This window comes from Equus przewalskii, chromosome 17 (assembly GCF_037783145.1).
Source record: "Equus przewalskii isolate Varuska chromosome 17, EquPr2, whole genome shotgun sequence".
Classification (NCBI taxonomy): Eukaryota; Metazoa; Chordata; class Mammalia; order Perissodactyla; family Equidae; genus Equus; species Equus przewalskii.
The window spans coordinates 36,628,720-36,656,571 of NC_091847.1; the positions used below are offsets into that span (position 1 = coordinate 36,628,720).

Consider the following 27,852-nt stretch of genomic DNA (forward strand, 5'->3'; position numbering starts at 1 on the left):
TGTGGTTCAGACAGACGATGGATACGTGGACTTCAGCATTTTCAGTGGAACGGTGTCCAGTAAATTTATGAGCCTTGGACCACCTCTGTATATTCCACAAAATAAGATGGAATGGAGCTGACAAGGACAACTAACTCATTCCAAAGTTTCTCCTCTTTTAATAGTCTCAGTCCTGGGGAAGCAAACCTAAACTCTGAAAGATGTTTTCTCCGTTGCACAATATAGTGAGGTTTTCGCTTTTTTTATTTTTTTAAGTATTAACATTACCATTTGCTGTTTGAGTTTTCCATGGTACTCAGTTTCAACAACAACAATTAGTAATAGGAGTGCATTTGCTCCTCAATGCTGGGAAATGGATTTTTTTTTTTATAGGCACAGTCTGTTTTCCTTAATTAGATGTACCACCAAGGAGTAAAACAAAAGATGAAACATTCTCCAAAGGAAGACAAATGGAATTAATATTCCAATTAGGTAATTACAATCCACCAGCCTAAAAGAAATCTCGAGTCCTTTCCTTTTCAATCACAGATTATTGTGCAACATAGGTCTGTTACACTGAAGTCTACTTGCTTGCATACACGCAAGAATGCTTTTCAAGTTGAGGTTAAAATCATTTCTTCTTATGTTTAGTGGCTAGTTCTGAATTGTTTGGAATTTACTGGCATGATACAGCAAAGGAACTGACTTTTCTCAGAGTTCTTGCTACCCCTACCTAATTTAAGGATTAAATAATATGAATCATTTATGTGACACAATCCAACACGTTATTTTTCTTTGATTGAAAAGAAGTATGGAATTAATGTTAAGAGAATGGACTCCTAAGTCAGATCACCTTGTTTCAAATCCTGGTAAATGTCATTTGTTAGTTGCATGACCTTGGACAAGTTACTTAAACTCTCAACGCCTCAGATTTTCTCCAATTTACAATTGTCATAGTCCCCACCTTATTGTATATAATAGTGGCAATTAGTACTTGTGAACATTTAATATGCACCAAACATGCTTTGAAATACATCACATATATGTTGAGTCTACACATGTATCAGCCACCTGGACTAGTTTCTGGCATAAACTGAGCACTCAATTAATGTTGGTAATGACATTGGTTCTTATTAGTAGTAGCAGCATTCATAGTAATGAAACAGACCTGGTAGAGTTCTTATCAACTTTCTCTAACTCCAGTTGTTGTTATAGATTTCAAATCCAGTTCTTCACAGACAGATATTTCAAAGGTCCTGTTCAGTTCTAGTAAGAAGTTAAGAGAATATGTTATGAGTATCTATGAAGGATGATGAAAATTTCACATTAAAGCCTTCATATTTTAAAACTGTCTTAAAAATGCAATATGTATTGGCACAAAATAAGTTTTGTCTAGATAAGAGCTGAATAACAATATGAAGAAAACATGAATTATAACACCAGTTTCCTAAATTCATAGAGCCTTATTGGAATACTGAACACAAGTTCTCAACTTTCATTGTATCTATTAAAAATACTGCTTTTGTGGTGATGGGAGGGGGGGATCTGGTTGTAGGAATGAAAACTGGAAAATTCAGGGTGCTCCTTTCCCCTATGTATATCACAACTGCTCTGTGTTTGGACCCAAACTGTCCCACACCTCTCAAGTGAGAGTAGAAGGAGAAGCGATGTCTCACATACATACGCCTGTGTGCACGCTCACACATACCGTCACTGTACTCCTGTGCCGTGCTCACCCTCATTCACTCATTCTCTAGAAAGAAAAGGCAGCAGAATAAAATTATAATCACAAACACCAACCCTAATTTGAAATTGTTGAAGGATATCAGTAATCACAAGTTTTGCCATCTATTTTAAAGATAATGTGGACATTTTGTTGTTCTTGGATATCTTAAAGTGTCAAATAAACACATTCTCTTGTTAGAAAATAAATCAAACAGTTGAGTGTGAGATGAAGCAAAAGGGCTAATTTTTAATTCCTCCATTCTACCCTCTGAAGGAATCATTGTTCATAGATTGGTTTATATTCTTGCAGGTAGGTATGAATTGCTTTTTTCTCTTGACAATATATTGTGGCTATTCTTTCATGACAGTATTGACAGAGTTTCTTTTCCTTTTCTTTTTTTTTTTTTGCTGAGGAAGATTTGCCCTGAGGTAACATCTGTTGCCAATCTTCCTCTCTTTTTTGCTTGAGAAAGATTAGCCCTGAGCTAACATCTGTGCCAACCTTCCTCTATTTTGTATATGGGTCGCCAGCACATCATGGCTGATGAGTGGTATAGGTCCACACCCTGCTTCTGAACCTGCGAACCCAGGCTGTTAAAGCAGAGTGCACTGAACTTAACCACTACGCCATGGAGCCAGCCCTCTGATAGATTTTTTTTAATAAATATTTGAGCACTCCTCACACGATGGGAAACAAAAGAAAATCTGAGGCATGCATTAAATAGGATAATCAAAAAAGCAGGAGGGGATATTCGAACAGAGGTTTGAATAAACACACCAGTCCACTGTTCCAGGGAATGGTTTTACCATTAGGATGTTTAGGTCTGTTCCACATCTCCACTATTTCAAGGAACGAAGTGGACATACATCATGTAAATGCTGTGTACTCATGTGAGTTTTTCAGTGTAAAGATTTCTAAGTGGGACAGATGCACATTTAAAATGTTAATAACTATTTCCAAATTGCCTTCCAATCCAGTTTACCAAAATGCTCTGACACTGGGACCGTGTGAGTGTTCCTATCCTCCCTGACCCTTCCCACCTCTACAGACTGTCACATTTTCTTTTTTAATGTTGCCTAATTTTACTGGTGAGAAATGGTATTTCTACTTCCATTTCCCTGATTACTAGTGAGTTTGCAAATCTTTTCATATATTTTTGACCATAACACTTGCTTTTTCTCTTAACTGTCTATTTATGTACATATTGTTGATCTTTTCCCAAAAGATGTGTAGAGGTCTTTGTGTGTTAAATTACCCTTTTCTATCATAGAGGTTGAAAAGAATTTATCCAGTTTCATGTTGGTCTTTCAATTTTGCTTACATTGCTTTTCGTAAAATTTTCTTTTCCTTTTTATATATCAAAAATTGTTATTTTCCTTTGTCTAGTACCTGCACTGTGCCAGGCTCTCTTCTAGGAGCCAGAGATATAAAAGGATTAAGAACATTTACAGTCTAATGGAGGGAGATAGACAAAAAATTGTATAAATGTTAGGTGGTTCCTATGTCCTGCAAAGGATAAGCAGGAGAGAGAGTCAAAAAGTGTTGGGGAGTTTGGGGCTGCCAGTTTACAAAAAGCGGTCCAGAAGCCCTCTCTGAGAGGGTAACATTTAATCAGACCCCAGAAGAAAGCGAGGGAGTGATCAAGAGAGGGAAGGACTTTTCAATCGGGGAAACAGCAAGTGAGGGAGGACCCTGCCAAAAGTGAAGAAGAGCAAAAGGGCCAGAGGCCAAGCGGATGAGTGAAAGGTAAACGCTAACAAATGAAGTCAGAGAGGCAGCGGGTATCAAACCAGGTAGAACCTTGTTGGCTGTGATGTGACAAGCCACTGGGAGATTTTGAGCAGTATATCTGACTTCATTTTAAAGGATCCTTCAGCCTACACTACAGAGAATAGACTATAAAGGATGAGAACAAAGACCGAAGCAAGGAGAACGATTATGAGGATACTGCAATAGACCAAGTAAGATATACTAGCTTCTGGGAATTTTGACATGCTTATGAATTATTTTCTTTAAGACTATAAAGAAAATATGCAAATATTTTCTCCTTGAAGCTAAGTTGAAATTTTTGTTTATAATTAGATTTTTTATCATGTGTAATTTATTTTATTTACTTGATTTATTGAGATATAATTGATGTATAACATTGTATAAGTTTAAGGTGTACAACATGTTGATTTGATATATTTATATATTGCCATGTGATTACCATCCTAGCATTAGCTAACACCTCTATCACATCACATAATTATCATTTCAGTGAGAATAATTAAGATCTAGTCTCTTAGCAACTTTGAATTATATAATATAGAATTGTTGACTAAAATCACTGTGCTGTGCATTAGATCTTCAGAACTTATTCATCATCTAGGTGCAAGTCTGTACCCCGTAACAACATCTGCTCAATTCCCTCACCATTCTACTCTAAGTTTCTATGAGTTTGGCTTTTTATATTCCACATTTGTCTTTCTCTGTCTGGCTTGTCTCATTTAGCATAATGTCCTCAAGTTCCTTCCATGTTGTTACAAAAGACAGGATTTCTTTCTTTCTCTTGGCTAAATAATATTCAATTTTCTCTGTGTGTGTGTGTGTGTGTGTGTGTGTGTATTTTTTCTTTATCCTTTGATCCATTAACAGACACTTAGCTTGTTTCCATATCTTGGCCATTGTGAATAATGCTGCAATAAACATGGGAGTGGCCATATCTCTTTGATATCCTATTTTCATTTCCTTTTGATATATACCTAGAAGTCAGATTTCTGGATCATATAGTAGTTCTATTTTGAATTTTTTGAGAAACCTCATTCTGTTTTCTATAGTGGCTAAATCCATTTACCTTCCCACCAAAAGTGCACAGGTGTTCCCTTTTCTCCACATCCTCAGCCACACATTATCTCGTCTTCTTGGTTATAGCCATTCTAACAGGTGTGAGATGATAGCTCATTGTGATTTTGATTTGCATTTCACTGGTGATTAGTGATGTTGTGCATCTTTTGCTGCGCTTGTTGACCATTTGAACGTCTTCTCTGGAAAATTGTCTATTCAGTTCCTCTGCCCATTTTTTTTTTTTTAAAGATTTTATTTTTTCCTTTTTCTCCCCAAAGCCCCCCAGTACATAGTTGTATATTCTTCGTTGTGGGTCCTTCTAGTTGTGGCATGTGGGACGCTGCCTCAGCGTGGTCTGATGAGCAGTGCCATGTCCGCGCCCAGGATTCGAACTAATGAAACACTGGGCCGCGTGCAGCGGAGCGCGCGAACTTAACCACTCGGCCACGGGGCCAGCCCCTCTGCCCATTTTTTAATTGGATTTTTTGTGTTTTTTGTTATTGAGTTGTATGAGTCCCTTATATATTTTGTATATTAACCCCTTATCCAATATATAATTTAGAAATATCTTTCCTCATTCTGTAGGAAGAATTAATATTGTTAAAATGTCCATACTACCCAAAACCATATATAGATTCAATGCAATTCCCATCAAAATTTCAATGACATTTTTCACAGAAATAGAAAATACAGTCCTAAAATTTGTATGGAACAACAAAAGACCCCAAATAGCCAAAGCAATCCTGAGAAAGAAGAAGAAAGCCAGAGGCATCGTACTTTCTGATTTCAAACTATACTCCAAAGCTATAGTAATCAAAACCATATTTACTGGCGTAAAAACAGACATATAGACAGTGGAACAGAATAGAGCCCAGAAGTAACCCCTCACATATATGATCAACTAATATTTGACAAAAGAGCCAAGAACAGTCAATGAGGAAAGGATAGTCTCTTCAACAAATGATGTTGGGATAACCACAGGCAGAAAAATGAAATTGGACCCCTTATCCTCTACCACGCACAAAAATTAACTCAAAATGGCATTAAAAACTTAAACATAAGACCTGATATCATAAAACTCGTTGAAGAAAACATAGGGAAGAAGCTCTTGACGTTGGTCTTCACAATGATTTTTTGGGATATGACACCAAAAGAATAAGCAACAAGAGCAAAAATCAACAAGTGGGAGTATATCAAAATAAATTTCTTTGTACAGCAAAAGAAACAATCAATAAAACGTGCAATTTATTTTAAAGTAAAAGGTAAAATAGGGCTTCTGCCTTTTTTCTCCACACTTACCTGTTTTTTCAAGGACTGTTTGGGTTAAATGTTTTGTATTTAGACCTTTTATCCACCAAGAATTTATTTTGTGAGTGATAAATTAGAGATCCACCTTTAAGGGCCTTTTCCCCAAAGTCTACTATTCTAGCAACATTTAATTTAAAAAATTATCTTTCCTTTTGTCATAAATAGGAATCCATTGCCAAATCTAAAGTCATGCAGAGTTACCCTCCTATTTCTTCTAAGACTTTTATAGATTTGACTGTAGTAGTTAGGTCTTGTCTTTGAAATTTTTCAGTTACTTTTTGTATACAGTATGAAACAGGTCCAGTTTCATTCTTTTACATGTGGATATCTAGGTTTCCATACCATTTGTTGAAAATCCAGTTCTTTTCCCCATTAAACAGTCTTTGTCTCCTTGTCAATAATCAGTTGACCATAAACACATGAATTTATTTCTGAATTCTCAAGTCTATTCCATGGATCTATATGTCTATCCTTAGCCCATATCACGATGTCTTGATTACTGTTGCTTTGTAGTAATTTTTTGGGAATTGTGAGTCTTCCACGTTTGCGTGTATTTTTCAAGGTTGTTTTGCCTGTTCTGAGTCCTTTGCAATTTTTTTGAATTTTAGCATCAGCTTGTCAATTTCTAAAAAGAACCCAGCTAGGATTCTATAGGGATTGCATTGATTCTGTAGATCAATTTGAGGAGTGTTGCCATCTTAACAATATTAAGTCTTCCAATCCATGAACGTGGGATGTTTTTCCATTCATTTAAATTTTCTTTTGTTTCTTTCCACAATGCATTGTGTTTTTCAGAGTACAAAATTTGCACTCTTTTGTTAAATATATCCTTACGTATTTTATTCTTTTTGGATGCTATTGTAAATGAAAATTTCTTAATTTTATTTTTAGATTATTCATTGCAAGTCTACAAAAATACAATTGATTTTACATATATTCATCTTGTATCTTGAAAATTTGCTGAAATCATTAAAAAATTAGTAGATTTTTAGTGGTTTTTTTTTTTTTTTTTGCTGAGGAACATTCACCCTGAGCTAATACCTGTGCCAGTCTTCCTCTATTTTTTAATATGTGGGACACCAGCATGGCATGGCTACTAACAGAGCAGTCTAGGTCCACACCTGGGAACCAAACCCGGGCTGCCAAAGTCGAGCATGCTGAACATAACCACTAGGCCACTGGGGCTGGCCCTTTAGTGGATTCTTTAGGATTACCTCTAAACAAGATCATATTTTCATCTTTGAGTAGTGATAGTTTTATTTCTTATTTTCAAGTTGTATTTTTTTAATTTTCTTTCCTTTGTCTAATTATCTCAGCTAGAGCTATCTAGTACAATGTTGAATAGAAGTGATGAGAATGAACATCCTTCTCTTTTTATTGATCTTAGGAGGAAAGCACCCAATTTTTCACTATCACATAAGATGTTAGTTGTGGTTTTATTACCTACCCTTCATCAGGTTAAGGAGTTTCTTCTCTTCGTAGTTTGTTGAATGTTTGTTATCATGGAAGAGTGTTGGATTTTGTCAAATGCTTTCTCTGCATTTTTTTGCATGCTGTGTCTATTAAGATGAACATGTGTTTTTTTCTTTTTATTCTATTGCTAAGCTGTATTATTACATTAGTTGATTATCAGGTATGCTTGCATTCCTGAGATAAATCCCACTTTGTCATGGGTATAGAATTCTTTTCATATGTTGTTGATTTGGTTTGCTGGTATTTTATTGAGGATTTTTGCATCCACATTCATAAAAGATATAGGTCTGTGGTTTTCCGTTTTCGTGAAATATTTGTCTGGTTTTGATATCAGGGTAATATTGGCATCATAGAAAGCAATGAGAAATGTTCTCTCCTCTTCTGTTTTTTTTGAAGACCTTAAGAAGAATTGGAATTAACTCTTCTTTAAATGCTTAGTAGAATTTACCTGTGGAGCCATTTGGGCCTGGGGTTTCTTTCTGATAGATTTTTTTGATTACTACATCTATCTCTTTACTTGGTATAAATATATTCAAATTTTCTATTTCTTTTTGAATCAGTGTCAGTAGTTTGTGTGCTTTTAGAAACTTGGCCAGTTCATCTAAGTTATCAATTTTATTAGCAATCAATTCTTTATCATATCTTTTGTAATTATTTTTCTCTGTAAGTTCATTAGTTATGTTCATTCTCTCACTTCTGATTCTAGTAATTTGAGTCATCTCTTTTCTTTTCTTGGTCAATCTAGCTAAAGGTCTGCCAATGTTTTAATTTTTTAAGAGACAGTTTCATTTATTGTTTCCTTTTTTATTTTTAATTTCATTAATTTCTACACTAATATTTATTATTTCCTTCCTTTCTGCTTCTTTTAGGCTTGCCTTTCTTTTTCTACTGTTTTAGTGTGGAAGGTAAGTTTATAAATTTGAGATCATTCTTCTTTTTAAATTTTAGTCATTTATAGCTATAAATTTACCTCTAATCATTGCTTAAGCTACATCCCATACATTTTGGTATATTGTGTCTTCATTTTCATTCATCTCAAAACATTTTCTAATTTCTCTTTTGATTTCCTCTTTAACCATATGGATATTTAGGACTGTGTTGTTTAATTTGAAGGTAATGTCAGTTTCTCAAATTTGTGTAAATTATTTCTAATTCATTCCTTTTTAGTCAGAGAACATACTTTATTTCTATTCTTTTCAATTTATTAAGTCTTTTTCTTTTTTTGTGGCCTAGTATATCATCTATTGGGGAGGATGTTTCCTCTGCACTTGAGAAGAATGTCTATTCTGCTGTTGTTGGGTGGAATGTTCTATGGTGTCTATTACATCTAGTTTGCTTAAAGTGTTGTTCAAGTCTTCTGTTTTCTTGTTGATCTTCTGCCTGTTTGGTGTATCCATTATAAAAAGTAAGGTATAAATCTCTGACTATTAGTATTAAATTGTCTATTTTTCCCATCATTTCTTCTGTGTCATGTATTTCTGTGCTCTGTTAGCGAGATATATGTGTATAATTGTTGTATCTTGCGGACAGATTGATTCTTTTATCATTATAAATGTCCCCCTTTATGTCTAGTAAAATTTTTGTTTTAAAGTCTATTTTGTCTGTTATTAGTATAGCCATTCCACTTTCTTCTGGTTGCTGTTTGCATAATATATCTTTTTTCATACTTAACTTTTTAAAACTATTTTTATTTTTGAATCTAAAGTGTCTGTCCTGTAGACAGAACATAGTTGGATCTTGTTTTTTAAATTCTATCTGACAATATCTGACTTATGATTGGAATCTATTCGTATTTAATGTTGTTACTGATATAGTTGGATATACATCTACCATTTTATTTTTTGTTTTCTATCTCTCCAATATCCTTTTTCCTCCCTTTATTCCTCCTTTACTGCTTTCTTTTCATTAAGTGAATATTTTCTAATGGAGTTTTTAAATTTCTTTAGTTTTTTGTTTACTCTATTTTATGATTATTTTCTTAATGATTGATTTCAGGATTATCACATACATATTAACTTATAAGAAACCTCATCAGATTACACTAACTTAATTACAGTGAGATATGAAAACATTATTCCTTTATAGCCCTATTCTCTTTTCCCCTTTTTGTGGTATTATTCTTCTACATACAACATCAATCGTTGCTATAAATCCAATTATGCCTTATTGAAATTATTTTATATAATTTTGTGCATTTTCGAAAAGCTAAGAAGAAAGTTGAGCAAATGTATATTTATAGCTTTTGTATATTAACCTTCTCACTTATTATTTCTGATTCTCTTCATTTATTCTTGTTTCTTCAAGTTTTCAGCTGTAGTCATTTCATTAACTCAGTGCAGCTTTGCCCCTACCCTGCTGTTTTGTGTTGTTATTGGCAAATATATTATGTCTATATGTTATAGATCCAACAATGCTATGTAGATATGATTTTTTACAACTCTTTTTTAAATCAGTTAAGGAGAAAAAATATGCATTTATAATTATAAAATTATATTTACTGGAGTTCTTTGGGTTTGTGTGTGTGTGTGTGTGTGTTTATGTTGATTTGAATTACTGTCTGGAGCCATTTCTTTTAGCCTGAAAACTTTAATACCTTTTGTAAGGTGAATCTTCGGGCAACAAATTCTCTCGTGTTTTTTTGTTTTTGTTTTTGTTTTTGTTTTTAATCTTGGAATGTCTTTATTTCACCTTCATTTTTGAAAGATAGTTTCACTGGATAGAAGACTCTTGGTTGATAGTGTTTACTTTGGTCATTTTACATGTGTTCCCCCACTGCTTTCTGACTTCTACTGTTCCTGATGTGAAGTCAGCTCTTAACTTTATTGGGGTTCCCATTTATTGTTTGTCTTTTCAAGATTTCCCCCTTGTCTTGAGCTTTCAGTCTTCTTACTATAGTGGATCTCTTTACTCTGCTTGAAGTTCATTGTACTCCCTAGATGCATAATTTTTTTCAATAAATTGGGAAGTTTTAAGTCATTTTATTTCTCCCTCTGGTACTTCCATTATGCATTTGTTGGTGCGCTTAATGATGTCCCATGTAGCTCAGATGCTCTTTTTATTTTTCTTCATTATTTTCTTCCTTCGGTTCTTCAGATTTTACAGTCTATTAATCTATTTCCCATTTTTAAATTATTTTTTCTGCCAGTTCAAATCTACTATTAGCTCCTCTTGTAAATTTTTTATTTCGGTCATACTTTTCAGTCTCAGAATCTCCATTTTTAAAATACTTTCTATATTTTTACTGATTTTCTCTATCTAATAGAACACGTTCATCATACCTTCCTTTACTTCTTTGTTAATGGTTTCCTTTAGTGCTTTGAACATATTTATAATGGCTACTTTGAAGCATTTGCCTGTTGTATCCAATTTTTGTGCATTTTTCACAGGCAATTTCTGTTGCCTGCATTTATCCTCGTGTTTGGGTTGTAGTTTCATGTTTCTTTACACGTCTCATAATTTTTTGTTAGAAGCTGAACGTTTTAGATAATGTATTGTAGCAACTCTGAGTACATCCCCCTTCCTTCCAGGGCTTGTTATTGGCATTTGCTTTTTAACTTGTTTAGTAGCTGACTGAGTTATTTCAGTGAAGTTTATTCCACCCCTCTATCTCTCCCAATGTGAAGTCTCTGATTTGCTTTTCAGGGAGAATAGCCTCCAGGATGCCCACACTCACCCTGGAAAGCAATGCATTCAGCAGGGCTCTCTTTGATTGACTCCTTCGCAGACCACACTCAAGTGTTAAGCTCCACTAATTGCTGGGTCATTGCTCTGTTGTTTTCAACAGTGCTCTGAGGTACAAATTGCTTCACAAGCTAATTCAATTAAATTTGGGGACCTTGAAGTTCCCAAGGTCAGAGATTTGTTTCATTCCCAAGAGGGCTCTTCCAGACACCTCTTTTTCCATTTCTCTCCAGTAAACTAGCTGTCCTACAGCTTAGCCCATATTTCCCATAAATCTAGTAATCTCCTCTCAATTTCCTTTCACAAAAATGTCCACTGTTTTTGAGAGTGCTCTTAGGCCTGACTTCTTCACACTCTTGCAAATGAAGTCAGTTCCTTTGGAGAGGGATTTGTCGATTTCTCAAAATTATTTTTCCCATATACACTCCCACTGGCAATAAATGAGGGCTCTAATTGCTCCACAGCTTGGCCAACCTTTGACGTTGTCTGGTCCTTTTAATTTTAGCCTTTCTGATAGTGGTACCTCATTGTAGTTATAATTTGTATTTCCATTAAAACTAATGATAAGTATTTTTTCATACATTGGTCAAATGAATAGTTTATTTTAGGCACCAGTTGTATGCCCATTTTTTAAAAAAAATTGTTTGTCTTTTTCTATTTTATTTTTACAAATTCTTTATATATTATGTCAGATATATGTATTGCAAATATATTCTAGTTTATGAAGTGTCTCTTCACTCTTTTAATGGTGTCTTCTGATGAGTAAAATCATTTATTTTAAAGATTTCCAGTATAGGAATCTTTTTCTTTGGCTAATATTTTCATGTACTTTTAAGAAATCTTTGCCTTCATCAAGGTCATAAATATATTGTCTTATTTTTTTTCTGAAAACTTAACAGTTTTATATCTCACACTTAGATCTAGAAACTATTTTAAATTACTGTTTGTGTATGGTATAGAACAGAGTTTGAAGTCCATTTTTATCTATGTGGATATACAATTGGTCCCTTACCATTTATTGAAAACCATATTGCACCTCTACATTGGCATGTCATAACCTACTTCCAAATTCTTTACTTGTTTGCTTTGATGTTTTCATCTATACCTGCACCAATACCACACTGTTTTAATCACCCAAGCTTTACGAAATTTTGATATCTGGTAGTGTATGTCAAATTAATAAACAGAAGCCTCATCAAATTGGGATCAGGAGGCCCAAAGCGGGAGCTCACTTGCCCAACATGATAGCAGAGCCCAACAGGAAGAGGAAAGACACTATTCTTGACTGGCAAGAAGTTCAGCCAAAGAGACTGTCACAACTCAGCTGAGGTACTGCTACCACACCTCAAACTTTTTGTGTACAATAGCTCTCTCAATTTCCTCTTCCTCTCTATAAAAGAGTTTCTTCTCCCTTGGTACTGGGAGACTTGCACATGGCTCACCATGGTGGCAGACCCTGAAGTACAATTCTTTGCTGATCCCAAATAAACCCATTTCTGCTGGAGAAATAATTTGCTATTTGATTAAGGTCAACATATTGGTGGCCTGTACATGGATCCAGAGAGACTTCCGAGGATTCTGAGGCTAGTGAGCAAACAAGTGTGATACCCACCACAGAGCTCATTGAGCTCGCTACTTTTCTCACCGACCATGGAGTTTGAGAGTAAGTCTTTCTCCTGGATCTGAGCTTCCACTCTCTTTGCATTTGAGGCTCTCCAGGCTTATTCAAGATGTATTTTAAGGCTTCATCTTTTTCTAGTTAAGACTTTGTCTGCAAGTACTCAGATGGCACTTTGCACTGAATCTTTGAATCAGGCGTTCCTTTGAACTGTGCTAGCCTTCAATCCAGTTCCTTTTGGAACCAGACTGTTCCTATCTGAAACTGTGTTAGCCTTCGGTCCAACTTTCAGACTGTTCACTGAAACTGTGCCAAAAGGTGGACACCTTTTGGCCTGACTTTCTTGGGAGCAGACTGCCCCTTGGAATTGCATTGATCAATCTTCAGTCCAATTCTTTTGGGAACCAGCCTGTTCTTTGGAACTGCATTGATTCAACCTTCAGTCCACCGTGATGAAATTGGACTGTTCTATAGGGACCGGCTGGTATCAAGCCTGCAGGCTGTTTGAGCTGTTCAAGTTGTTTGAGTTGCAAGTTGTTTGACCTGTTTGAGCTGTTTAGGTTGTCTGAGAATTATTCCTTTACTCTAAAGAAAAATTTCTAAAAAAATGACATCCAAGTTATCTATATATTTTGAGGGTGGTCCCCCTACAAGGACCCCAGCTGATTTTATGTTTAAAAATCGTGGTCCTTCCTCATGCGCATTTCTAACTAAATAGACTGATTTAATCAAAAGTAATTTAGAATATCAATGACCATTATGGGGAACTTTTGAACTCCCTAAACTTACATTTTTTAAAACCAAATTGGAAAATAACAGGTTTGTAGTTTTCGAAACTGAATGGGACACCTATTTTGATCGATAATTTGAGGCTTCCAAACATTATCAGGAGTCTAAAATTGCCTCTTTGCAAAATTAAATTTTAAATTAACTGAGGCAAACAAATGTTTAGAGAAAGATAAAAAGGCTTCCAAAGCTTCATGTTCCTCTCCTCTGGCGCCATCTTGTCCCTCTTCCTCGACTTCTTTGTCTCAGACTCCACTCCTTGCACCATCATGTTCCTCTTCCCAGGCTTCTTTGGGTTCCTTTTCCCAGGTTCTGCCATCTTCTTCCTTCCCTTCTATACTGCCTACACCTCCTCTATACTCTCAGTTCCCCCATACTAATATTCTCGCTGAATTTCTTTTCCAAGAACCTCTCCCCACTCTCCCTTCCTCTGAACCTATCAAAACCTGACCCTTTTACATTAAACCTTCTGAAGATCTATAGGCTAAATCTTTACTTTCTTATACTCCCTGGACTAAAGCTGAACTGCAAGACGCAGTCAAAGATTTTCCCAAAGTAACTGAAGATCCTTATAGATTTGCTGAGGAATTTAATATAGGCATTCAAACTTATCAACCTAGTTCCTCTAACTTATATCAGCTAGTTCACATGCTTGTTGGTGAAGGCCAGGCCCAGCTTTGGATGAAAACTGCTAATTAGGAAAATCCTGAAAGGTCTCTAGAATTACAACCTGGACACCAACCCACTGACTTGTTTTATAATCAGGCTTGGGAAATCACTAGATGACTTAATTAGACAATTCCTGTGGCTTTCAAAAAGTCTGCTGATTGGAACAAAATTCAGGCTCGTGCACAAAACCCTGGTGAGCCTGTTCATGACTATTAAAATCAACTTAAGATTGCTTTTAAGAAAACTCTGGTTTCCTTCAGATGTTGATTCCACCGGGGTACCTTTTAACTCTGTGTTTATTAATGGGCTAAACCAGGATTTTTCCCTCTTAGTAAAAAGGACCAGTGTGGAATGGGAAACTATGTCCACTCCAGATTTAGTGGATCTGGCAAACTAGTTCTCTCACACTCTAGGCGAGTCACCTAAAAGAAAGATCACTAAAATTCCGAATCTTCAACTCCAGCAAATGAAGGCCCCTAAAGAAAACCAAAAACCTCCTAGCTTCTCTTATTATTGCAAAGATCCAGGACATTGAAAAAGAGATTGTTACAGATTTAAGCCCTTCGAGCTCCTTAAGCCCTCTATGCAGGCTTTCCAACGTCCTCCAAATTCTCAATGATGGGGCTTGAAGGAAACTACAGGGGCTCTTCCCAAACCTCCCTCTTCATTGGCTCGGAGAAACATTTCTCCAGATTGGAGATGAATCTCTTTCTGTTTTAATTAACACCAGAGCCACAATCTCAGTGCCCAACCCCACTACATAAAGCGGACTCTGCCTCCAAGTACTACAACAGTTCAAATCGCGGAGATCTCTAACAAATCTCAAAAGGTTCCTGTTTCTGAACTTATCCACTTTTGTTTGGGCCCTTTGAGAGATACACACCCTCTTCTCCTTAGTTTTTTCACCCCATCCATCTATTCATCCAAGACTTCTTAGAAAAGTATCATGCCTGGATTTCTTTCTTCCAAAGGGGAGAAATAATTCTACAACTTGACAGTAGCCATCAAAACAGTCAACCAGGTGAATTAAATGACCCTTTGACATCTCTTATTTGCTCTGTCTCTGATGGTACTAGAGCTGATTCTGGAAACACTGGTCATTCGTCCCTATTGCCTCAGCTATCACCCTCCTTATGGGCAAAATCTTCAACTGATATTGATAAAATTCATAGCACACCTTCATCAGGGTTCAAAAACATCCCTCAAAATCTCTCCCTAGAATTAATCAATATTCTATAAGTAAAGAAGCCCTTCAAGGTATAAAGACCATAAAAGAAGATTGCGAGGCTCAAGGTCTCCTTATCCCTTGTACTCATCCCTGTAATACTCTTATTTTACCTGTGAGAAAAACCAAGGGCTGAGGGTAAAACTTTGTCCAGGACCTCTGAGCAATAAACAACATTGTTATCCCTCAACACCCTGTTGTTTCCAACCCTCATATGCTACTAACATCCATTCCCACTGGAAGAAAATTCCTTACTTTAAATTGATTTATGCCATGCATTCTTTAGCATTCCAGTTGATGAAGCTAGTCAATACCTTTTAGCCTTCACTCGGGAAGAAAAGAACTCACCGGGACAGTAGTGACTCAGATTTTTACTGAGTCCTTATTTTTCTCAAAACCTGAAGGCTGGTCTAGATAATATAAAGTTCCCTAGAGGCTCTACTTTGTTGCAGTATGTGGATGATTTGCTTCTTTTCTCTCCTTCCCAAGCCTCCTCCCAGGAAGACAGTATCTACTTGCTAAAGCTTTTAGCTTCCAAAGAACGTAAGTTCACCAAAGAGAAATTGCAGTTTGCCCAAACCCAGTTTCAGTGTTTAGGGTGTCTGATATCAGTACAAGGGCTACACTTAGATCCAGACAGATATCATGGTGTTCTAAGTTTCCTAAAACCCAAAACTAAGGGCTGACTGTGAGGTTTCCTTGGGCTAGTTTGTCGTTACTGAAATACGCTTCCAATGTCTCTCTTATGGCCAAACCTCTATATGTTTTATTAAAGAACAATAACCCTGATCCAATTTTATGGGAAGAGCTGGATGACATAGCCTTTAAGGCCTAAAAGGAAAGTTTGATGAACCCACCTGCTCTTGGGCATCCCAATTATCAGAGTCCCTTTTTCCTTTCTGCACACAAAAACGAAGGGAATACCCTTGAAGTACTCACCCAAATACACCGGGACCACCAAGAACCCGTAGGGTATCATAGTGAACAACAGAACCCTGTGGCATGGGCATACCTGCCTTACAGCCATTACTGCCACTGCCCTTTTGGTTAAGTTACTTAGAAAATTATTGTGAGATCCCCTTTAACCATTTTGTACCTCATGCAGTAGAAACCCTCCTGAATTCTCATCACACTCCACATTTTTCAGTCAGCTGCCTGATCTATGAAATGCTTTTGTTAACTTCTCTTCACATAACTCTTTTATGTTGTAATAACTTTAACCCTGCTGCTCTTCATTTCTCCATTACCAACAAAATCCCTCACCACTGCTTAACATTGATGGATCGCCTCCTAACTCCTCGTGATGATCTCCAAAAGGAAACTCCCTTTGGTAACACCAACTTGTCAGTTCTTCTTTAAAAGATGACAATGGCAAATATTGCAACTCTTTTTGATAGCGTTGAGGCAGCACCTTTACCTATGGCTACTTTGGCCAAACAGGGTGAATTATACACTCTTACACGGGCTTGTACTTTGGCCAAGGGCAAAATTGTCAATATTTATACTGATAGTAGATATGCTTTCAGAGCAGCTTATGATTTTGGGATATTGTGGAAGCAACATGGCTTCCTTATTTCTAGTGGAAATCAAATCAAAAATGATTCCTATGTCCAGGAATTATTGGATGCTGTATTTTTACCTGCTTCTTTAGCTACTATTAAGATGCTGGGCATTCTAAACTTGACTCTTTGGAAACTAAAGACCTTCTAGACATTTCTACAAGAAATGCAGCCCTTAAGGGAATCAACAACAGCCAAGCCTCTATCATGGTCCAAAGGGATATTTCCCCAAATAATAACTCAGAAAAAAGGGCTAGAGAAGCCCCAAATTGGATTCAGAAAAGGAAAAACAAGGTTAAAAATTTAACAAGTATTATTTTGATAAAAAAATAAAACTCTGGTTCAGACCAAATAAAAACCCAGTGCTACCAGAGACTCTAAAATTCCCACTCCTAACCACTGCACATGCATTAAACCATTGCTCTACTGACAAAATAACATTCATGCATCAATATTAGAGGGAAAATACTAACAAGGCTGCAAAAAGTACCACCTTCACTTGTCCTATTTGTCCAAAATACAACCTATTTGGCCAAAAGCATTGCCATTGGTCCTTCTAAATCTCAGATCAACTCCCTTTGGAACTCAAAAACTCTCACCCTTTGATGTGGTCCCAGGATGCCCAATGCACTTGGCTCTTGCCTCTTTTGACCCACAGCTGATAAAATAAAATATATGTCAACACTGCAGATGCCTAATTGTTTTTATTAAAAGTAATCATGTTTTGGTAGAGGGATCTTTTCACAGTGTGCCCCAGGGAGACAAAGACCTTAGGCATCACGCCTTACAACTTGAAGACTTCATCTATTGGAAAAGACACCTCCAGAAGGACTCTCTTCAGGCTTCATGGAGAGGCCCCTATCAGGTACTGTTAACTAACCCTTGTGCCACAAAACTCCAGGGAATAGATTTTTAGATTCATGTGACACACCTAAAGAAAGCACCAAACCCTTACTGGACCTGCGCATCATCTGCTGACCTGAAAGTAAAGACTTCCCAGAATTGAAGCAGACGACATCTAATGAGACAGCTTTCCCAAGATGTCTGGACCAGGCCTGTTGGAAGTTTGTCCCCCAAACTTTTGATGATGACGTAATGTTTCAGATGATCTCCAGTACCTATGATCTTGATAATATATGCACTTTAAAAACGAAAATGCTTGAGAATTCTTCCTTCTACCCCTCCTTATTACTCAAATGTGGCTTCAATATGTTTTCCCTCCAACATGGGACATAACTCCAAGGAAGGTACTTCTTGGTGTCGAGGGACAAAAGGCCAATAAACCAGAAAAATCTGACTCTTGATCAGCAATGCTTTAAGAGAAAGATCTTAATCAAAAGTGGGAAAGGTCAAATTAATATACTGAAATCTCATTAATTTGGAGTCAGGAGGCCGAAAAGGGGAGTTCTTATGCCCAACATGATAGCAGAGCTCAACAGGAAGAAGAAAGAAACTCTCTTCTTGACTGGTAAGAAGCTCAGCCAATCAGAGACTGTCGCAACTCAGCCAATGAAAAGCCGCTACACCGGAACTCTTCATTTACAATAGCCCTCCCAACTTCCTCTTGCCCTCTATAAAAGAGTTTCTCCTCCCTTGGTACTGGGAGACTTGCACCTGGTTTGCCATGGTGGCAGACCCTGAGTTGCAGCTCTTTCCTGATCCTGAATAAACCCATTTTTGCTGGAGAAATAAATGGCTGTCTATTTGTTTAAATTCAACAGTAGGTTCCTCAACTCTGTTCTTTTTTGACATTGCCATGGCTATGTTTTGGTCTTTTGCATTTCCGTATAAATTTTACAATCAGTTTCTTTTTCATTCCCTTCCTCGGCTCACATAAAATTGTACCCCAAAGCCCAATCAGTGGACCAAAAGATTACATTTGGCAGTCACTGTCTACCCAAAAGTAAAAAGAGGCCCAAGGAATTTCTTTAAGAATGTTTGAGAGAGCAACAGTTGAGAATACACTAAAAGAAAAGAAGACATGCTTTAGTGTGATATTCTTATCTATAGAATAATATTGAAGATTGGGCAAAACTAAGAAACAACTGCTTAATATCTACATATTCAAACTATATTTTGGAGATAAACAACTCCAATTCAACTTTAGTACAACTCTATCATAAAGCATTCCCTACATACTTTTCAATGAAAAGGCTGTCCAGGTTATCAACTACAGCATATAACTGTTCCTTAATTGTTTTCTGTATAGAAGTACTGTTTCTCCAACGTGAGTATGAGTTCCCTAAGGACAAAGGACTTTGAGATATTTTCTGTCCCTCAGGGCTAGGCAAATTATAGTGCTTAGTGAAACGCTCAACATATTGAAGTATTCAATAAGTGCATCTTAATTGATTGACAATTGACTGAAGGCCTGTCGGCTGTCTGCTGTCTTACTACTTGGCATTTTCTATATGTTTTCCATCTAGCTCTGGTGATAGTAACCAACAGAGACAGATTTCTTTGCAAGTGACTATATTATCTTTTCAATTTCTCCCTGTAGTGACAGTGGTTATGTGTGTCAGGCACCTAATATTAACATAAGAACCATGAGGTTAAAAAAATTTCTTAATGGCAGACTAAATTTTGGAAGACACTCCTTCACAATAAGAATGGGGAAGGCAGTCCCCAAGTGAAGACACCTTCGGATCCCCTCATACCTATTCAATCTCCTAATCATACACTGTAGAATGCTACCCACAAAACAGACATATTGTGATTATCTGTAAACATTAGAGGATATAGCATTGAGCTGTATTGCCTCCACCAGGACTCTAAGCCGTAAACTTGTAAGTACATTAGAAGCCGACACTCTTAGCAGACTTTGCTGAATTGCTGGCAGCATCAACATCTGATCGATATGCATGTTCACCAGCCAAGCTGACTAGTACATCTGTTCTGTGAAGAAACATACATTCTGCCTCTAGTACAATCAGTGTAATTAAAAATTAACATGCATTAATTGTTAGAGCTGATGTAAACAGCTGATGTTCCACTTAGCACTGTCTTCTGTACATATCATTAGGCAAAGCCAAATATTGTTAAGTAAACAGGCAGCGCTTACAAAAAGGAGAGAAATAGAAAACTAATTCCAACTAAATAAACTGACACAGTATTATAAGTCAAATTAAAACGATTAACCAGAGCCAGATTAGACTCTGGATCTTCAGAGGAAAACAATTATAAAAGTCACATTTAATTATTTGAATCTTATTTTGGTAAATGTATTTAGGCTCAGCCTGAAATAGCGTCAGTGCATGCGTGACACACTAGGATTCAGAAGAAGAGCAAAGAACTCTAGGAAAAGTATGATTCAGGATTGATTTATAGCTGAAACATCCCGCGAGAATGCATCAGTCACAGCCACTCCAGTAACCAACGCTCCCTGGGGAGACCCAAATCTGATGCTTAATGTTAAAAAGAGTCTATTTTCTTCTGCATGCATCTGCATAACTGCCATCACTGTCAGTGGGAGTTACAGGCACATACTGAGAAGAGAATATACACCTCAGGAGTTAAGTCCTGCCTGACTTCTTTTTTTATAATGTCATGGCAAAGTGATTTCTCCATCTTGATTCAAAAACAGAAAAAGACCAAAAAAAAAAAAACCCAACGAGCCAATCTGTCCAGTGAGGTGCATTCCCAGTTCGGAGAGCAGTTCTGTCTTTACAGATTGCCTGGGGCATTCAGCTGCGAGGGCCCGGGGCACTTCCTCCTCTGCTGAGGCTGTCCCTGCTAGTGGCTTGCCTGTCACTCGCAAGTCTGATTTAAAAATAGTATGGATCTGAATATTGAGAATGATTTCTTAGGCTATTTCCTCATGAAGCTTGACTGAGTTTTAAAAAAAACAAAGTCCCAATAAATTTGTTTTAGCAAGGAAATAAAAATCACAGGGCGCTAGAGTCCAAAGGAGAAACAGACGTATCAAGAAATCACTGCAGAAAACATTACCACATTACTCAGGGTCAACCCTTTTGTGTTTTTGTCTTAATGGCAAAATCATTATAAAGAGAATAAGGATATAAAAACTCCCTTAGCACGTAGGCATGCAACGGTGAGACCTCCATTGTAACTACATAGTGATGTGTTTGAGACACTGCCTGTGTGCTATTTATTCATAATTGTGTGGAATTTGACCGTAAACTGAATTAGTTTGTGTATTAAAGGAAGATATAAAAATGTTGCATCTACTCATAACAAACAACGTTAGATGTGTCAAGGATCCCAGGAATCAAAATGAAGCCTATAAAAGTTAAATAAGTTACATAAATTTAGGAGATGAATATAAAAGCTAGCTTATGAGCTTCTCAGTTTTCTCCTTGCTATTCAAAACCACCATCAATCTGTAGGTTTTAAACATAAAATTTAAAAGTTGGTAGTTACAAGATAACTGTTTTTGAGAATTTAAGGTAAAATATCTTCCTTATTATTATAAAAGTCTATTTGCAAAATACTGAGCTTTTTACTTTAGATACCAATTTGCTATATAGAAATATAGTTGAAAAATTGTGGCATAATATTAAATACATTTTTCTCTTTTTTAAAAATAAAAAATTGATTAAAAATTACTGGATAAACTATTTAAACAAAACAATTTGAAAATGATGCCCTAGTTAGTTAAAAGTTAACCTAAATCCAATACATGGATTATTGATTAAGAAGGTAGTAAAATAGGGGCCCAGCCTGGTGGCGTAGTAGTTAAGTTCGTGTGCTTCACTTCGGCGGCCCGGGGTTCACCGGTTCAGATCCCGGGCATGGACCTACACACTGCTTATCAAGCCATGCTGTGGCAGGCATCCCACATATAAAATAGGGGAAGAAGGGTGCGGATGTTACCTCAGGGCTAAACTTCCTCAGGAAAAAAAAAAAAAGAAAGAAGTAAAATATGCTTCCCATAGAAACTGTAATAAACATCAAGTGTTTCTTTAATTTTTTTTCAAATTACTCAGAAAATCGTGATAATCTTATGGAACCTTTAACACATGAATATCTCCAAGCAGTAACTTGTGAAGTGTTGTAGATATTGATAATTTGTATAATTAGGATAAACTTCTTTTTTATGTTGAAAATTTCTTTTTAAAATGTCTCTCATAGCTTTTTATTTTCTTGATATTATAAACACACACACACACACAATTCAATCAAATCTGGGAAATTGTGACTAATTTCAGGTTCCCATATTTGTACAGTTACTAGACAAGAATTTGCTAAAATTAAAAATTAAAAAAAGGTGTGTACCTCTTCTGTTAAAAGTTGAAAATAGTAAAAGAATCTTCATCTTCAAAGAAAGGCAGGATGAAGAAGATATTTTGTTCGTGAAAAGAATAATAATATATTTTTTTCTAGCATTTTAAGGAGGATCTCATATAATACACAATAATGGTTCTTAAATTCTCACAAATATGCATTTTCCCGAAAGAAGAAAGTGTAACTTTGTGTTATTTTAAATCCCTTACAGTCTATAGAAGACTTTCATGAATGCAGTAGTATTAAAAAATAAAATTCAACCGAGTAAATTCGAAGATCTAATTGGCTTTATAGGCGATTCATGACTCGGACAGCATCTCATCTAGCAAGCAGAGAGACTGAGGAGTTATACAAAATGGATGGTTTTTATAGGAAGGAAGGTAGGGCAAGGAAATTATTAGTAAAAGAAGAGAAAGGATTGTTTTGGGCTAGGACATCTTCTCTTTGAGGGTAAGGGACCTGCAAGTGTTTGATCATGCAACTTGCCTCTTCTTCCTTTTGGAGGATGGACAGGACCCATGTGACTGATTACTTCCTAGGTACTGATCAAAAAATTCCAGACTGGTTGATTAAGATTACCTTCCTGGGAAAGGTCGAAACTGCAATTAAGTTAGACATTAAATCTAGGTTTGATATCATGGGCTTTATCACAAGTGACACCATTTTGGACCTGTAGTTTTTCTCTTTAACAGTAGCAACCAAAAAAATGTCTGTCATACGAAGGAAGGCAGGATAAAAATGAATTTAGAAAAATTACTTGTGGTTATTAAAATTCCGTTAATACAGGATACTTTGTACCTAATGCCTCCAGAAATGTAATAAACATGTTTAGGATTGATTTATCTCCCAATTGCTATCATTTTCTATGTTATTTCATTTTGGAGCACCTCATCTGCTCTCTTTTTCATTGTAAGATCAGGTCAAGGCTTTGTTTTTCATATTTTATTGTGACTTTAGATGTTGGAATTTTCAGGAAATGATGCATATAATTAACAGTAAGAAATATATTTGTACTCAAATTCTCTCTTTACACCCAATCTATCAACAATTTTACCAATGGGATTTAACAAATACAATGAAGAAACTGATATTCACTTTCTCTCTATGCAGTATAGCAATATACAACATCAATATCACAGCTAATCATATTATCTCTTTATTTATGTCCTAAGAAAGAAAACTCATAATTATCTCTGATTCTTGTCATCAGTTTCTTGTTAACGATTGCTTTTCCTTGCTATAGGATGCTTTGAACATTCGCTTCTCTTCTCTATTCCTTTGTCCAAAACTACAAATGTGATGTGTTATGAAATTATAATTGCAAGCAAGACAATGTATTTTCAGGCTCCCTATAAGATAAAATATCATCTCTTATGGGTTCCCTTTGGGTTTCCCACTCTTTTTGAGTAGGGAGACTAAATGGTGCATCACGAAGACATGAAATGCCTCAGGAAAGGTTTGTAAAGGAGAGGAGAGAAGAGATTAAGAATAGTCTTTTTATTGTTTTAGCAATTTTGTCACTGACTAATTGCCCCAAGGAATTCAAGAGAGGTGTCAGAGGCAATTAACTGTTTCTCCAAATTGTTTTTTCTGTTATGTTAAGATACACAATCACCAACCACCTTGAACCAGATGGAGCTCCACCACAATGGACCTAAAAGTGCCCAACAGATGACCTTTGCCTCACTTTCAATGCTAAGACCTCCACTCTAGGAGGAGTTTAGGCCTTATTACCAGAAGCTGCAATGTATGTGGAAGCTTGTTTCCCAAATGAGCCTGTGCAAGCAAACATCCACCTCTCCCTTTTGAATATTCATTCTCCCTCCAAAATAAAAGGTCCCTGCTGTCTTGTGTTTGGGGAGAGCTATGACTTTGGAAATGATTCTGCATGGACTCCTATTTGTTGTAAATAAACTCTGCTTTGTGTGACAACTACTTCTGGTGGAGAGTCTGATTTTAACTCACCAGGAAGTGAAACCACTTTGGTTCCATAACATTTTGGCCTTTATTAGTCAACAACTTGAACTCAGGTAATATTATTCATACTAAAAGCAAGGAGTCTCTCTAGCACGATAAAGAGACTCTCTCTCAGGGTCCTTAAAGACTTAGCAATCTTGAAACAACTGCCAATTTAGTTCAAACTCTCAGACACACTTTCGTTCAAGTTGCCCAAACAGCAGAGGGTAGTAACATGGATGCACGTAGTCAGAAGCATTGTCTGAAAACAGGAAAATTGAAGTTGAAATTAAACTTTCAGCCTTCTCTCATGCTATGAAAAATTACTGAGCTCATCTAAAAAGATAAAAGCAATCAACTAAATTCACCTTGGCCCTTGAATCTGCCCAGAAGTCCTGCTATATTTCTTTAGTTTGCTCTCTCTCTAATGCTCTGCATTGCAGGGACCACAGTGTCTATTTCAGAATTCCTTCCTCAAACTCGTAATCATCTCCTTTGCTCTCAAGGGAGAAATCTCCTAATTCATAGAATACAAAGAAGCCAGAAAGTGATGCTTGCCTCAAGATTCTTCCACTAAACCTGAAAAATCATCTGCATCTTTATCCCCATTATCTCCCTCTTTGTGTGAAAATAGAAGGGTTGTCTGTTTTCTAAGGCTACTTTCTTGCTGACCTCTAGATTCTACCGTTTCTGATTTCCCAAAGAACCTGTTCTGCCCATTTAATTGTCATTTATTCCTTGTAGCCACACTTCTGGAAAATGTCATTTGCATCATAATGTCTCCAGTTTTTACCTCATGTTGATTCCTCAGTATCAGTTTGCATTTTCAGAGGAGCAGACAAGATTAAATGAACAAGATGAGATTTCTTGGGGAAAATGCCTATAAAGGAGAAAGGAAAGGGAGTATAAGAAAATGGGGTAAGTTTTCAGACTATTATGCTGATATGGGCCCTTGAAGGAGAGATCATGCAGGGAAGATTGGTTAAGAAGAGTCTCAGACTGTAACATAGATCCAGGAGAGTTTCAGCTTGGCCATGGGGTCACCTCGAACCAAAGTTGCCCAGTTCAGGAATGTCAGGTCTCTCAGGAATGGACTTATATTATACTCCCATTGTGCTCAGTCATTGGCTGTGAGCAGCCAGTGGGAAATATGGCCTCTGCTCCAATGGTGGTAAATCCAGAAAGACAGTGCCTAGAGCCAATATTGAGTTATACTCCTGCAACAGGATGTTAGAGTGGGGCATTCTCTTGACAACAATTCATTCTCTCGACAATGAATTCCTGCAATTCATCAACAGATATGCCTCACCATTTAAATCTTTCTCATCCAAGCTCCCAATGGATAAAACCAATGAACTCTGTTTAGTCCTTAATTTTCTTGTCGTTTTCACTGCATTTGACGCTGTTGACCACTCCTTTCCTGAAGTTCTCTTCTCTGGACTTCTGCAACACTACCTTTTCAGGGTTTTTTTTCTTAAATCTTGAACTCTTTCTTGGGAGGCTCCTTCTCTGAGAATCCCAGCTACAATTCACCTTTCCATGTTTTCAAAATTGGTAAGTGTCACCATTATGTATCAGGGTTGATATAAGGGACAAACTGTGAAGCTTGGTATATTAATCAGTTTGGGCTGCCATAACAAAGTACCATAGACTGTATGGCTTAAACAAAATAAATTTATCTTCTTACTGTTCTAGAGACTAGAAATCCCAGATCAAGATGCCAGCCAATTCAGTTCCTATGAGAGTTATTTTCCTGGCTTGTAGACAGCTGCCTTCTCTCTGTGTCCTCACATGGCCTTTCTTCCGGACATGCATGGAGAGAGAGAGAACCCTTATACCCCCTCTTCTTCTTATAAGGGCACCAGTTCTATCGGATTAGTGCCCCATCCTTATGACATCATTTAACCTTAATTACTTCCTAAAGTCCCTATCTCCAAATGCAATCACACTGGGGGTTAGGGCTTCAACATATGGACTTTGGGAGACACAGTTCAGTCTAAAACATGTAGCATTGCCTTTGATTTTCACCTCTTGCTTTCTCATTGTCCATATTTAACCTTCTCATCATCCATACTTAACCAATACAGTACTTACCATTTTGCTTCTTAAACATCTCAAATCTATTCATTCCTCTCCATCCACATCGGCTTTCCAAAAAGACAAGACACCTTCCTTCTCACTTGGATTATTGCCACACACTCCTTCCTTGGTTTCTTTGTCATGAGTCTATTCTCACTGCAGACTGGGTGATCTCACTATAATTTAAATCTGATAAATATCAATATCTCATTAAAAACTCTCCAGGATCTTTGACATACAGTTCAAACTCCTTAATACTGTGTGGAAAGCCCTTCAACAACCTGGCCCCTGCCTAGCCTTTCAGCCTCACCTTTGCCACTTCCCTTTATACTCTGCATTCAAGTCAAACAATACTTCCTTTAGTTGTTCCCCTCTATAATACTCTCTCTTCTTCACGTCTGGCTGGATTCATCTTCCTTCAGTTCTTCCTTTGACCAACTCAGTCATTTTTCAAAGACCATCTGAGAAACCTTCGCCAAATCTGTGAGTCCTGATTTGGCACCTGTTTTTCATGGTCTGAGAACACCCTATTTACAACCGTATTGCAACTGCTTAGCTTCTCTTCTTTGCTAGTTATGGGAAAAATGAAGATTGGAATTGCAGCTGTTCTATGCATCATAACAACACTTGAGACATAACACATAGTCAATAAATATGCAGAGTATCTATTTTAGAAGCATGGTCTTGGAGACGTTGTCTTCTCCTTTTATCTCTCACCACACGTCTGTTCATTCATTTGGGCTGGGAATCAGAACAGCTGAATCAGAGCCCTCATTCTACTATTCATTAACTGTGAATTAGCCTTGAGCTAATCTGCTCGGCCCTCAGTGTCTTCATCTCAGGATGTGCCCTCCATGTGAGTGTTGTCCTTCAGGTGAGTTTCTTTCAGAAAAAGCTCGAATTCTACTGGACTAGATGAGCTTTCAGACCCTCTCCAGCTCTAAAATATGGTGTTGCCAGGCTAGAAAATACTGAATTGAGGTAGATGACAAGTGTACAGAGTAACATCACTCAATTATACTAAACAGTTTTTATTATAATGTCCTTTTTACATAGTCTTCTTTTATTAATCTAACACTTAGTAATTTTTTTCACTAGCTCTAGTTCCGTGTTGACTTCATATGGACAGCTTATGTCTCTGCACCTTCAGCTTCCATTCCCAACTGTTCTCAGAGCTATCCATCTTACCAACTGGCCAGTGTTCTAGAAGTTTGCCTATGATATCTTAACTTCTCTCTTCCTCAATTCCATCATCTGTAAAATGGGTGTAGTAATAATATCTATAAATATTTTTGTAAAGAATTAAGGAAGTTAATTTTCTTAAAGTGCCTGGTACACAGTGAGCCTTCTATAAAGCTGACAATTATTATTTCAGTAAAGAATCAGACTCTTTTCCATTTACCCTGGTTTGACCCTTGGATTAATTACCTATCATTGTGAGTACAATGACCTTTCAACTGGTTCTTCTGTCTCCAGGCCTTTAAATATTTCTCTAGTTTGTTAACTACCACAAACTTTCAACTTTTGTTTAATAACTTTGGGGCTTCCTTTTTCTTTTTGAGTAAACAATTTTTGTTAACAAAACATAACACACTGTAATTTTCCCTTTTGCTTCCAATTTTTGCCCCCTGTCAATTCCTACTTGTACCTCACTATCCTCCTCTGCAGCCTGAGTATAAAGCAACTTATAGCTTAAATAAAATATGATGAGCATTTTAGTGGA

The 27,852-nt window shown here is 36.7% G+C and overlaps 1 long non-coding RNA gene across 1 annotated transcript in view; it reads right to left on the reverse strand.

The window, feature by feature from the left end:
- The window catches only part of LOC139076794 (uncharacterized), a 41,088-nt gene that overhangs the window by 11,431 nt on the left and 1,805 nt on the right, over positions 1–27,852 (reverse strand). The window contains exons 2-3 of the long non-coding RNA XR_011528754.1: positions 24,844–24,930; positions 1,148–1,245 (exon numbers count right to left, since the gene is read on the reverse strand). This is a non-coding gene — a long non-coding RNA (uncharacterized lncRNA). The remainder of the gene's footprint in view (positions 1–1,147; positions 1,246–24,843; positions 24,931–27,852) is intronic.